The 12,837-nt window shown below is 36.5% G+C and overlaps 2 protein-coding genes across 6 annotated transcripts in view; one reads left to right on the top strand and one right to left on the bottom strand.

The window, feature by feature from the left end:
- Positions 1–9,992, bottom strand: part of LOC106052612 (titin homolog) — a 79,758-nt gene extending 69,766 nt beyond the window's left edge. For 3 of the 5 annotated variants that reach the window (XR_008776886.1, XM_056023033.1, XM_056023036.1), the window contains exon 1: positions 7,496–7,652. The gene's annotated coding sequence lies outside the window, so the exon portion shown is untranslated. Of the gene's footprint in view, positions 1–7,429; positions 7,653–9,854 lie in introns of those variants that run through there. The other 2 variants (XM_056023035.1, XM_056023034.1) reach the window with 2 other exon arrangements.
- LOC106051258 (dipeptidyl peptidase 3-like) overlaps positions 5,813–12,837 on the top strand; it is a 37,718-nt gene continuing 30,693 nt past the window's right edge. The window contains exon 1 of the mRNA XM_056023041.1: positions 5,813–5,944. The gene's annotated coding sequence lies outside the window, so the exon portion shown is untranslated. The remainder of the gene's footprint in view (positions 5,945–12,837) is intronic.

Genomic DNA, 12,837 nt, shown 5'->3' with positions numbered 1-12,837 from the left:
GCAAATAAAAAAAAAAAAAGAAGAGTTGATTCCCTTTGGGTTTACAACCGAGCAACCGAGGGCGTTGTGATGCGGTTGTCAAAACAAGATTTCACTCCCTTCCCATTCCGACGGGGAAAAAAAAACAACCTATAATCGCTAACAGTACTACAATAATAAGAAAGTGAAGGAAGGTTTTTCTTTTAAGCGTATTTACATTCCCCCTATAAAAGGGAAGGGGGCGATTGGAGAGGGGGACGCTTAGGCCTATTGGCAATCACATTTTTTTTTTCATTTTTTAGCGTTACGGTTCAACACTTTATAGGCTAGATCACATTAGGCCTATAGGTAAACTTTAACGTTTAGTAGAGAACTTGGAACACATGTGAAGGCAACTAAATCTGGTCGTACACTGATCCCACTCGATCTCAATATCTAGTTTTATAGTCTGCGAGTATGTTAGTGAATCAATGCATTTAACATCCAAGGGAAGAAAATATTGAAAAGTCAAAGGTCACGCAGTTATAAAGAGGTAGAAGGATGGAATGGAAGAAATAGAAAGATACAGACATACGCAGAGGTAAATAAGTCATTTACATAATGAACCAAGTTAGTCATGTATTTTGGTAACTACAGTGAATAGCCCCCTTCCATCGTTTCAAAAACAAAAAACAAAAGTACAAAAGTTGCTCATTGAAGATAACATTTGTTCTAAAATATGAGCTGCATGTGTAGACCTAATTGTAATGCATACAGTACACATGCTCCTCGTAATCAGAACGTTAAAAATTCTATTGGTCTATTACATGTTTGCAAGAACATCTATCCGTGTGAACTTACGTCTTATATAATTGAAATAATACTGACCTAAACAAAAATCAATCACACCCCCTAGACTGTTTAGTTTTATACGTTTGACAAGATCAAACTTCCTGTAGGACGTCAGCTGATGATGGTGTAAGTTGACTTAGTCCCCTAGAGGAGGTTTCAGCCCTGAGTTGAAATTGTACAACTTTTTTTTTAATGCATTTTTTTATGCATTTAAAAAGCGATCATGGTAACATTCACCCCCCTTCCCCTCACTTTTTTTTCCCCAACTGGTCCAGGCAAGTGATAGGATCATAGCGCATTGTTTCATGATTAATACCACTAATAATAATAATAATAAATAATGTTACGAATCTCACTATCCAGGCTCTCTGCAAACTGCACCTTACACCACCAACTTAAAGAACTTGACAACTCAGGGCTCCGAAGTAACGTAACACTTTAATGTCCATAAATAACAGCCAATACTGTACAATTGGCAGCACGTAGAACAGTACAAATAGCTCTGCGATAACAAATATCTCTCCGATAACACCGTTCCGCCGTATCAAGTCTTTTGCACTGGCCTCTCCGTCTCGTTCCGGGCTTGCACTGGGTTCAACAGTTCAGGACTGACTTCACACACTAGGACTCGTTGTGTCGGACTCGATCACAGACCAAGATCAAGACGCCGTTCGTCTCAACTGTACTTGATAGTACTCCGCACTGAACCGTCGTAATGCTCCGTACAGAACCACACCGCTGAACTGTGCTGTAGTCGACCGGACTGTAGTGAACCGGGCTCTCAACCGTCTTGACTGCGTCACCTCCGCTCTTATATAGGGTCCCTACTGGCCTTCTCAAACCGGACAGAACGCCGCTCGACGTTTCTAGGTGGTCAGATGACTACAACTCTCGTGACGCCCCTGAGCTCTGTTCACGACGGCGATCCTTCCCGAACTCTCTTGTTGACACTCGTCTCGGCCGATCGTCGTAACTCGTCACGGTTGACCGCTCGTCTAGCGCTGGCCTGGGGCGATTTGCGTCGGCTGACTACACACACCCCACTACCCCCATCTGTGCCACCACCAGGTTTATAACAATAATAATTTAATTTATAGAGCGCTGTTAAAAAACATGTAGCCATGTAGGTCAGGGGTTCTCAACCTGTGGGTCGCGACCCCCTTGGGGGTCAATTGACCATTTGCCAGGGGTCGCCTTAGACCATCGAAAATATGGATTGTTATTGTCTACTCTTCTATTGGGGGGGGGGTCGCGGCAGAGTGGGGGATTGTAAATAGGGGTCGCCGAACTTAAAAGGTTGAGAACCGCTGATGTAGGTGCAAGGCTCTGTGGTGACATTACAAACATAATGCATAAAAAAAAAAGTTGTACAACTTGAATTTCAACTCAGGGCTCAAACCACCTCTAGGGGACTAATTCAACTTATGCCATCAAATCTGTCAAGTACGATTTCTTTCCCTTGTTCGACAACAAACATAATTTTGGTCAGGTACAAAAACCATAAGTGTGCACAATTTCTACTTGATTCAAGATTGGATGTGGGACTTCTTGCAAAATGACTGCAAATATTTCTTTCCGCGCTATTTTGTCGGCGCTATTTTCTCTATTTAGTCGGGTCAATGTCACGTGGGTCTCAAAAGGTTTTTTTTTAATTTTAAGAATGGAATAAACCTCAAACCAACGAATAAACAGTATGATGAGAGAGAGAGAGTGGGAGAGAGAGAGAGAGAGAGAGAGAGTTAGGGGCATAAAGAGAGAAAGAGAAATGTGCCTAAGGAAAGAGGCATACAAAAAAAGGGCAGAAAGAAAAAGAAAATTCATTTTTTTATCAATCGCAACTTTCAGAATGACCACTCTGCTGAACAACTGTTTTATATATGCAGAATGGAGATAAACGACTGAAAATGTTGACAAATATTATAATTTTTAGATCTCTAAAGTGTTTCCTGCAAAATGACTGAAAAATAATGACAACATTAAAATAAAACAAGGTTACAAAAGACAGTTTGTGGAAACACAAACTCAAAATCGGCCCCCGAAGTAAAATGTTTTACGTAATTCGGATAATCCTTCAGAGTTGAAGATAGTTTACTTCCTAGTCCAAACCTCCCGCAGGACGACGGGGGATGGGAGCAGGCAGTGTTTGAACCTTCGATCGTCGATAAATCCAAACGACAGTCCAGCGCGCAAACCGCATGACCAGTGGTCCACCCAGGTAGGCTTCAATATTTTCAGAAAGAACATCCGAATGAAATTATATCAAAGACAAATGAGAGATAAGAATGGAGAAAGAAGGTTTTAACAGATCTTGTGTAGTGCCCCAACCGTCCGGCAGATCAAAGGATACGTGAAAGTGAATGTAAAGTTAGATGTGAACCTGGCCTAACTAGTTTGTGGTCTATAGGGCAAATGATGTAAAATTCATCTGTTTTTGTGGCCTACGGTTAACGAGGGTGTCATGTTGCCAGCACAACGACCAACCGCCTTTGCTTTTCCCAACTAATGTCAGGTACCCATTAGGGCTGGGTAGACTCAGAAGTTGAAAATCCCACTCTTCACCAGGATTCGAACCCGGGACCCTCGGTTTGAACTAAATAAGTTATTTGTTTTGAAAAGGCTCAATCTCATATTCGAATCTTAAAAAAAAAAAAAAAAAAAAAAAAAAAAAAATTCGCTATATAGAAAATAATGGTCACATAAATGATGTTCATAAGATTACTATTCGTCTTAAATTAGGTCTAACATATAATGCATACTAATTAGCTTTTTCTTATAAAAAAAAACCTGCTTGCATAATTGATTTTAAAAATTAGAATTTTCGCTTTCAGGAAAAAAAAAAGTAGCCGTTGCATCAGAACTTTGAATGGTCTAAAATATTTTGAAGTCGGATTTTCAATATCTCTTCTAGTTTACGAGATCTAAACGGGACGGACGGACAGACGGACAGACATTTCGCACAAAACTAATAGCGTCTTTTCCCCTTTAGGGGTCCGCTAATAAAAATCGGTTCTATTCATATTTTATGATAGACTGCTTCTTCGTTGGTTTGAGGTTTATTCCATTCTTAAAATAAATTAAAAAAAATCCTTGAGACCCACGTGACATTGTTTCTGTAACTACAGAAGTCGCCCTATGAACTGATTTACTCACTTGTTATTCATTATAATCGGATCTTTGTTTACATTTGATTTTTTAACACCCGGTTTAGACTCTTTAAGTAATAAGAGTAAAAGAGAAAAAGAAGAGAAAGCAATATAGGCAGATGGGGGAAGGGGGGTTGGCCTATAATGAAAACTTAATAAAACGCAAGAACATGAAAATTGAAACAATAAACAATGTCAATGACGCTCTATGGACAGAACACAGTAGCCAACCAAACAGAAATGTGCCGCAAGCCTTGGAGCTTAGAAAATAGATAATGTTCAAATGTGCATACAATTTATTTTAGACTATGTGAAATACATAGCCTGTAAATACTTCTATACGCCGGATACACCAATGACTACATCCATGAAAATCGCCATTATTCAAATGAGAATCTATCATTTAAAAAAAAAAGCTATGATCAATCTTGATCTATCCTATTTTATAACTTACTGGAGTTGTTTAGATATACAGTAATTTTTTTATTTTTTTTTTATCGGAATTTTTTTGTTAAATTGTATAAATAACATCAAAACAGTTATTTTAATTCTTTGACAATTGATTTTGATCTAGAAACAAAAATGTCAATATATTTTGATTAAGTCTTATGTGTATGACTTCATTATCAGTTGACAGTGTTTTCGGTCAGTTCTAGATCTATACTAGACAAACATTAGACTTGTATACTATGTACCAACTCTTCTAAGCTGAGAGACCATTGTTGTGCCTGTCAAGTGGTACCATTCAAGCGGCACTACTCTGGTAAGAGCGTTGCAAAAGATAAAGTTGAAGAGATTGAAGCAATACGGTACAGCGGTTCTCTAAAGCTAAACAATACCAAACGTATTAGATAAATATTTTCAATCTTATTGTAAGATAATTCACTAATTAACAATTTACTTTACTAATTAACAATGGGCAGTTTAACATTAATAAGATCATATATAAAACAAGCAAAATACTTTTTTTTTTACAACAGGCTTATCTAGGGGGAATAAGTCCGCATTTACAGTCATATCTTTCAAAATTAATTACCACTATTTAATATATTAATTGGTTAATTTTTTTGTATTGATTCGTGTTTTGTTAAGAACAAAGATTAATTGTTCAACGTTTTCACCTTGATACGACAATGGGAAAGGAAGAAATAACGTGTTCAAAATTTGTACCAGACAGACAGACAGAATGAGTTGATATAAGCTTTGTAAAAATAATAACTTCTAAACACATGTTAACAGGAACAATAACTTTCAAATGATCTATTTTGAAAACTTAAAAAGGAAAAAAAAAAAAGGAAGCCAATCGAGCGGGAGACAAATGTGACCTGTTTAGTTTTCTGAACTATCCAGTGAAACATGAGTCAGATCAATACATGGGCATGAAAGAAATGTTATCTTATAAATGCCAGCAAGTTAGGTCTAAATCGAAGTATCCAACTTTAATAACGTTTTATCAGACTATCGTTGTATTAAGCATTTTATACATTTCTACAATGGTTATGCCTGTGCTAAATGTGGCAAAATACGTAGGTCGCAGCTGGGGCAGCGTAGCCACGGGAAATACTGCATAAATCTTGGGACTCGAAGACAAACCTTATTATTATTATTGTTATAAATTTCTAAACAAATCGCGCCTCCTCTTCATAAAATTGTCAGAGAAAAAAAAAAGAAGAAAATCTAAATTGCTTAGTTTTTTTTTAACCCCATCTCCGAATAAATTTAACGGTAATAAGATTGTATTCTTGCAGGCAAAATGAGGGACAATTGTTACATTAATTTAAGACTCCCTGTACGTAAAATCTATGTATCTAGGTTTCTAGGTTTAAGTCTAGACATTTGTAGGCTACTTATTGTTTATCCATTACGTCAGCCTACAATTACTTCACATTTTATTTTTCCAGAAAAATCGTAACAATAGCATTTACAAATTTTAACTAATCTAAATCTGTACAAACTTGTCACATATTTTGTTTTAGCTAACAGATTTTCATGTAAGTAGATCTATTTTTTTTCTTAAATTAACCAGAACTTAATTTGTTTCTTTACAATATTTTGTTTATATTTTAGTCTTATCATTGACAATAAGCTTGCTATTATATAAATATAAAAGTTCAAATGGAACCTTGTACACTTGAAGGCAAACAGAATACTATGATTGTACAGAGACCATGATTTAAGATGAACGAAAATGTATCTCCCACTTCAATTACCGTACTTCTTAACTCTTTCTCTCCGTAATTATTTACCACATTCTGGTGGAATCAACGTTGGTATCGTCCGTTAGGAGAGAAAGAGTTAAGAGTTTAGAGGGAAAGGTTATTATCGGAGATTTTTCATACAAAGCAGAAAAATAAATTATAAATAGCTAGCTTGTTGGTGTATCAGGTATATAAACTATATATGCAGTGAAATTGCAGTGTTGATAAACTATGTTGTTGTTTTTTTAATGTAGGCCTACATAATATTTGTGTACTTTTTTTTAGACAATAATTACTAGAATTTTACTACATGACTTAAAACCTATTTAACAAGAAAAAGGCAACTTATAATTATAATAAGGCTTGTCTTCGAGTCCGAAGATCAATAGGGAATGCACTATTTCCCGTGGCTACGCAGCCCCATCTGTGACCTACATATTTTGCCACATCACGGGTAAGCAAAACTATTGTCCGCCGGTGGTCGATTAATATTGTTATGACTTTGCCATGCGCACCGCCATCCAAGATAGTACAGAAAGAAAGTGCGCACTATCTGTGACTAAACAAGTCGGATGTTGACATTAGGACTAACGATTTCCGCCCAAGTCTAGAGCCAATATGGAGATGCTGTGCTCAAGGCAGATGTCCTTTGTGTTTGTCATGTCTCCGTGTAAATAAACGTCAATGTCCTCGTTGAGTTGCCTCACTTAAGTTATTACAATATTTTCTTTTCGCCGTCTGTGTGTCTTCGGCAGCGGATTTTCTTTTGGTCTCAAAAAGTGTATCCCGCGGCCTTTGTGAGTGACCTCCAGCTGTCTCGTTCTGAGGCCGCATGCCGCCAGGTGCTCTCTTAACCAGTAAAAGGCAACTAAGTAGCGGTAATAAAGAAGAATTCATACGAAGATCAACAGCCACGCATTGAGAGCTACAATTCAACAGTGATTGTGATAGCGTCCTGTAGTTACAAACATTGAAACGTGTATAGGCTATAGTGTATTGCTTTTCACATACAACAATGTAAAACAAATTTTCTCTAAGATAATAAAGATTATTATATAAGAAACGAACGCGTATTCATTCTCTGGCACTGCCAGGGTCGATTTTCGCTCAAGAGAAACAAAATTTTATTTCCATCATATGATGAATAAACAAGGGCGAAAACAAAAAAGTACATAAAAACCGATTATCGTTCCTTACGCTTCCTTAGTTACACACTTTTATACTATTATAGACACTAAATTATCGTCTGCTGTCCTAAACTATTTGAAGCTACTGAACCAGCTAGAAGTCTTATAAATGTTTTATTTTTCACAGATGGTATTGCAATACATTATAATATCTTACATGTGATTCCAAATCCCAAGAGCTACTCCTGACAGAAAAAAAAAACACACTTATAACTATTAGATCCAGGTGAAAATTGATAGATCACTGTGTGAATAGAGACTCTCGATCTCTCTTTCTCGCTCGTAGATCTACTCGATACTCGAACACTTTATCGCAAAGCGGAGAAAATCTGTGGGGGTGGGGATGTTTTCAAGCATTTTATCAATAAAGGGGAATAACTATTCTTTGGGCTAAATATTTCTTTATGGTCACGTAGAAAACTTTTGAAACTAAGAGGTCTATCTTGTATTTTTGTATGACTAATCAAAAGAGATTTTTATCGATAGTAAGTCTATATTGATCGAAGAGAACTATTTTTTATTAAGAAATCAACAATTTGTTTTAAGTTAATTAGTTGCTGGTGTTCATCTAGTATTGTAGTCTTGCCTTTATTTCTACACTGTATTAACAATAAGAATCAAAGTAATGTATATTTTTACAAAGCTTATATCAACTCACTCTGTCTGTCTGGTATCTCGGATCAAGCAAAAATTTTGCAGTTATTTCTTTTACCTAACAACACAAGAATCAATTTTTTAAAAAAAGCAACAATTAGTTAGTTAACTATTTGTAATTCATTATTTTGTTTGGTATCTCGAACAAGGGAAAGTAATTGTACTTGACTGAAGTGGTGGTATAATCTGAATTAGTCCCCTTTACAGGTCGCCGCTCTAAATGGAAACAAACAATATATAACTATAAAAAAAATCTTCTCAAGCCATAAGTACCTCACTAGCAGAGTGGTTAGCACGTCTGCTCGAGCAGGCACGAGATCGAATTCAGGTCGTTCCTTTTATTTGTGTGTGCGTAAATGCTTATAAAAAAAACAATTACGGTAAAATCCATCCAGATATCCATTTCTTTTTTTTCCCTGGGGGAATGTTTTCCGTGCTGCCTCAGTAAACACAAACTCTGCCAGAGTCGGGTGTCGAGCTCGGGCCCCCTTGATAGGTACCCCAGCCATTTATCCCACAAGTTAAGTTTTAAATCAAGATATTAGGTGGGAAGTTGTTTTACCTTTTTTTCTTTTAACTTGCATAGAGATAAGAAAAGATACTTTCATTGATCCAAAGTCGTATGCAATTTAGTTTGATAAAATCTGTTTTTCGCATTGCGTTTTTTTTAAAAGTGACTTCCAAAATGAAAACACTACACAAAGCATATTTAAGACTCTATCATAAGCGTCAATCACATGCTTAAGAAGCGAATGCAAAATTATATGAAGACCTGTTTACTGCGCTATGTAAATGCTTTTAAAAACCAATTACGGTAAAATCCATCCAGATATCCTTTTTTTCCCTGGGAGAATGTTTTCCATGCTACCTCAGTAAACACAAACTCTGCTTCAGCCTGATTGTACTGCGCTATGGAAATTATTTTTTTTTTTTATATTGGAAATAAAAGTAGTTAAAAAGGGTAATACAAAAGTATAAAGCTTGAATAAGTTAGGCTAACAAAATGGACAGATTATAAACTTATCGATCAAAAAGATGAAAGGGATTTCAAATATTGTCTAACATAACCTACATCTACGAGAGAATGTGTGCGTAATAGACAGGTCTATTGACAGTACAAACTTGTTGACTAACAGACAAAATACCTATAACAAGTTGCGTCTGTTTTACTGGGTAGTTCCTAGTTACTGCAACACATGTTTTAGTTACTGTGACACATGTTTTTAGTTACTACAACACATGATTTTAGTTACTGCAATACCTGTTTTTAGTTACTGCCAATCAGCACACATATGACACGTATATATTGTTACAAATTTCGGTATTAGGTTTTTTAAAAAGTCATAGGCTACAAGGCTACTATATTAGGGCTACTGTTTTTGCTAAATAAATGAATGACTTTTTCTATTTGCTTTATTACAGCTGAACATTAAGCAACATTATTGTCTAGACATTACTTGGTGAGGGGATTGGACGTTCTATAATAATATTATATGTTTCTGAGTGATAGGAAACCCTAGGCTTCTTCCCCCTTCCAGCGTTGCATCCATTACTCTCTCTCTCTCTCTCTCTCTTGATGTTCTTTTATCTTTCCACTTTGTCTGATGATTCTCTGCCTAGTTTCAAATCTTTTGGCAGCCATTTATATTTGTACTACTGCCTCGATTGGGAAAACCGATTAGAAATATTTTATAGGTAGCTAAAATCATCCCTGAATTTTAGTGTTTTTTTTTAAACTAAAAAAGTGGCAACTGTTTGAAGTAATATCGCCATTTACTTCATTATCATTGCATTATGGCAACACACTTTCTAAGCTCTAAATGTCTTAAGCGTAGCACTACAGATATATTTAAGTTACTTACCAATTATTTTTTTTTAGTCCCAAGGAAAAAAAAAAGTATCAATAGCTCTGTTCAGCTCTTCAATAAAAAATGATTTTATTTTCAATGTGACAGATATAAAAATCGATATCTTATCGGGGGGCTTTGCCTACACTAAACTGAATTCGATTAGTTGGTAGGAAAATGCTATCAAAAGTATGCAGTACTAAGTGTCAGAGCATGACATGACCCAAGTGTCAAAATTCACAAGAATAATATCTGTATGAAAAAATAAATGCTTTGGAGGGAGTGTAGTGTCTTGGTCTCTGAAAATCTTGAGATGTTTTGAGACTATTTGGGAGTCGGAATAGAAGAAGGATTTCTTCCGTCTTTCTTCTTCTTCATCGTTGTGTTGAATGGTTCAGATAACTAGTCACTTATCTGAGATGAACTGCGCAGTTATTTCCAGATCTGACAGATCTCCATACAGTCAGTCGTCTAGTATAGGGGGTGTTCTTGTTCGAACCTCTTGATAAAGTCTTTGGAAGACGTGGTTGTCATTCTCTCAACAAGGGAAAGTTTCGCTACAAGCAGTTTTCGTCTTATCTTATAAAATACAGACGTTACTTTAAAAAAGAAGATGATTACGTCCTACGCGTCCTGTAGGCCTATCTAGTCATGCATTTTAACCAATGACTTAAATTCTGCCAAGTCATTGGTTTTCCTGGCTGGCTCAGGCAACCCATTCCATGCTCTAATATCACTAGGAAAGAAGGAGCATTTGTACAAATTTTTGTCCTAGCATATGGAACGAGAAATGTGTCTTTATCTTTGTGTCTTTCTGAGTATTTTATTAAATTATGGATCAGTGTTTTATGTTTACTTTACTTTTGAGTCTTCTCTCCTGAAGGCTTTCTAAATTTAGTGATTTTACTAAAGGTGTTACTCTAGTCAAATATGAATATTCATTTGTTATGAATATCATTGATATATTTTGTGTCTGTTCCAGCTTCCTAATGTCATAATCTACCGGAACATGGGTTGTCTTATTTCGTCGTGCTCTGTATGGAGTCGAAAAAAATATATTCGTCGAGGTTTCTCGTGTCAAAACTTATTCCTTGCTTTTAAAAACAAATTTGAGATGGCCTGGTTTGGGTGAGCACATATATCATATTTCTGTTTGGTAATGTGTATAGCAGCACGGAAAACCTTCTCTCAGATACCCCCTCCCCCCACTGGTCCACAACTGAGCTAAATTTTATTTAACAATGCAAGCAGTAAGTCGGATCTTGTCTGGATGCTTAGAAGGGGGTTGGTGCCTCAGCTTCTTAACAATTTGTTATTATGTGCGCATTTTTTAGTGCTTTGTACTGTAAGTGAAAGGAAAGTTCCCCTTTCAGAACTTACAATCTATAGAGCAGATGATGTAAAGGCCTTACTTTTACCTGTAAGGATCCCGAAATATAAAAAACCCCAGTCTTCACCAGGACTCGAACCCGGTATCCTCGGTTCGGAAGCCTAAAGCTTCACCACTCAGCCACCGCGCCTCCACATTTTTGTTTACATTGAGTGTTTACATTTCATGAATTTGATAATGATATCTTTAGTTTGGGTTGTCAAATAAAATAGGGACAAGAGAATCCCTTTTAGTCCATCCTGGTTTATTGATTAGGCTATTATCTTGTCAATTACTATTGTATTGGGGAAACAGGTAGTTATACGGGAATTAATCGCTAATCTATACATTCGCAGATAACGATTTGTGAAGGAAAGAATTTAAATTTTGTAATAGAATACTGATTCTCAACCCTATTTTGTTTTCAAAGTAGACTTTTTCTATGCTCTCCCCCCCCCCCCATTTTGTTTTTTATTTGTTGCATTATGAACTATAGAATTGCATTCTACGTGCGACTCCAAAAGCGCCAGCGCACACTTTATGATAGTAAAAACGGAGCAGTTCAAATAAATACAAATAAAGATGGGGCGGTGGAAGACAATCCAAATTTTCGACAATTCTGACATGACTAAGACGATAGAATCGCATTGGCGTAGGCGTATTAAAAATTATTTTCAAGCGTATTTGTTTCAGACGTCTTTCGCTTGGAGGATGAAGACATCACTTTAGTATCGGTAATATATTTTTTTTTTACAATAGTAACAATATCAGTTCTACTTGACCAAAATTTAAATACGGATCTGTGCTGACAACGCAAATACTGCGGAATCAGTATTCTTTGAAAAGAAAATCTTTCGCATTCCTCTACGCAATTGGAAGACGAAGACATCACTTTAGTATCGGTAATATTTTTTTGTTTTACAATAGTAACAATATCAGTTCTACTTGACCAAAATTTAAATACGGATCTGTGCTGACAACGCAAATACTGCGGAATCAGTATTCTTTGAAAAGAAAATCTTTCGCATTCCTCTACCCAACCAAGGGGTGCGCGTAGCACAGGTTAAGAAACACTGATATACACAGAGCCTAGTTCCACTGTTGAATAAGATAATATCAGCCACCCCTCCCTTTACTACATAGATCTATGCCTAACTACAAGAGTCTATAAATGTCTATCGATATCTAGGCTCTATTTATGACTCTAAGTATCACAGTAACAGGACACGGTTAGACGCGCGCATGCATGGTCGCTAGGGCGTGTGTTGGTAAACAAAAGTTTTGTTTCGTATTACGGCGCCACCCCACTTTTGAAGGACCGCCTATTGACAGCCGGGCTCCGACAGAGCATGTACAGTTCAGAATAACCGAGAATAACATAATGCACAGGATCTGCCATGCTCAAAACAGTTAACGGGGGGAGGGGGCTCTAACGAAATGAAACTATTAGAAAAAGTAAATTGAAGTTATTGGATCGATAAATCAGCACCAAAATTTGGCTAGATATGTGCTTTGATCCTTTAAAAATTAAAAGCTGTTATTCGAAATAAAGGCCTAATAATCATGCAGGGTATAAGATTCCACATGACCTAGCTTAGGCCTACTAACGAAAGCGGACATGGGAAAGCC

The sequence above is a fragment of the Biomphalaria glabrata genome, chromosome 3, assembly GCF_947242115.1.
Source record: "Biomphalaria glabrata chromosome 3, xgBioGlab47.1, whole genome shotgun sequence".
Lineage (NCBI taxonomy): Eukaryota > Metazoa > Mollusca > Gastropoda > Planorbidae > Biomphalaria > Biomphalaria glabrata.
This window is presented reverse-complemented; position numbering and strand designations above follow the sequence as displayed.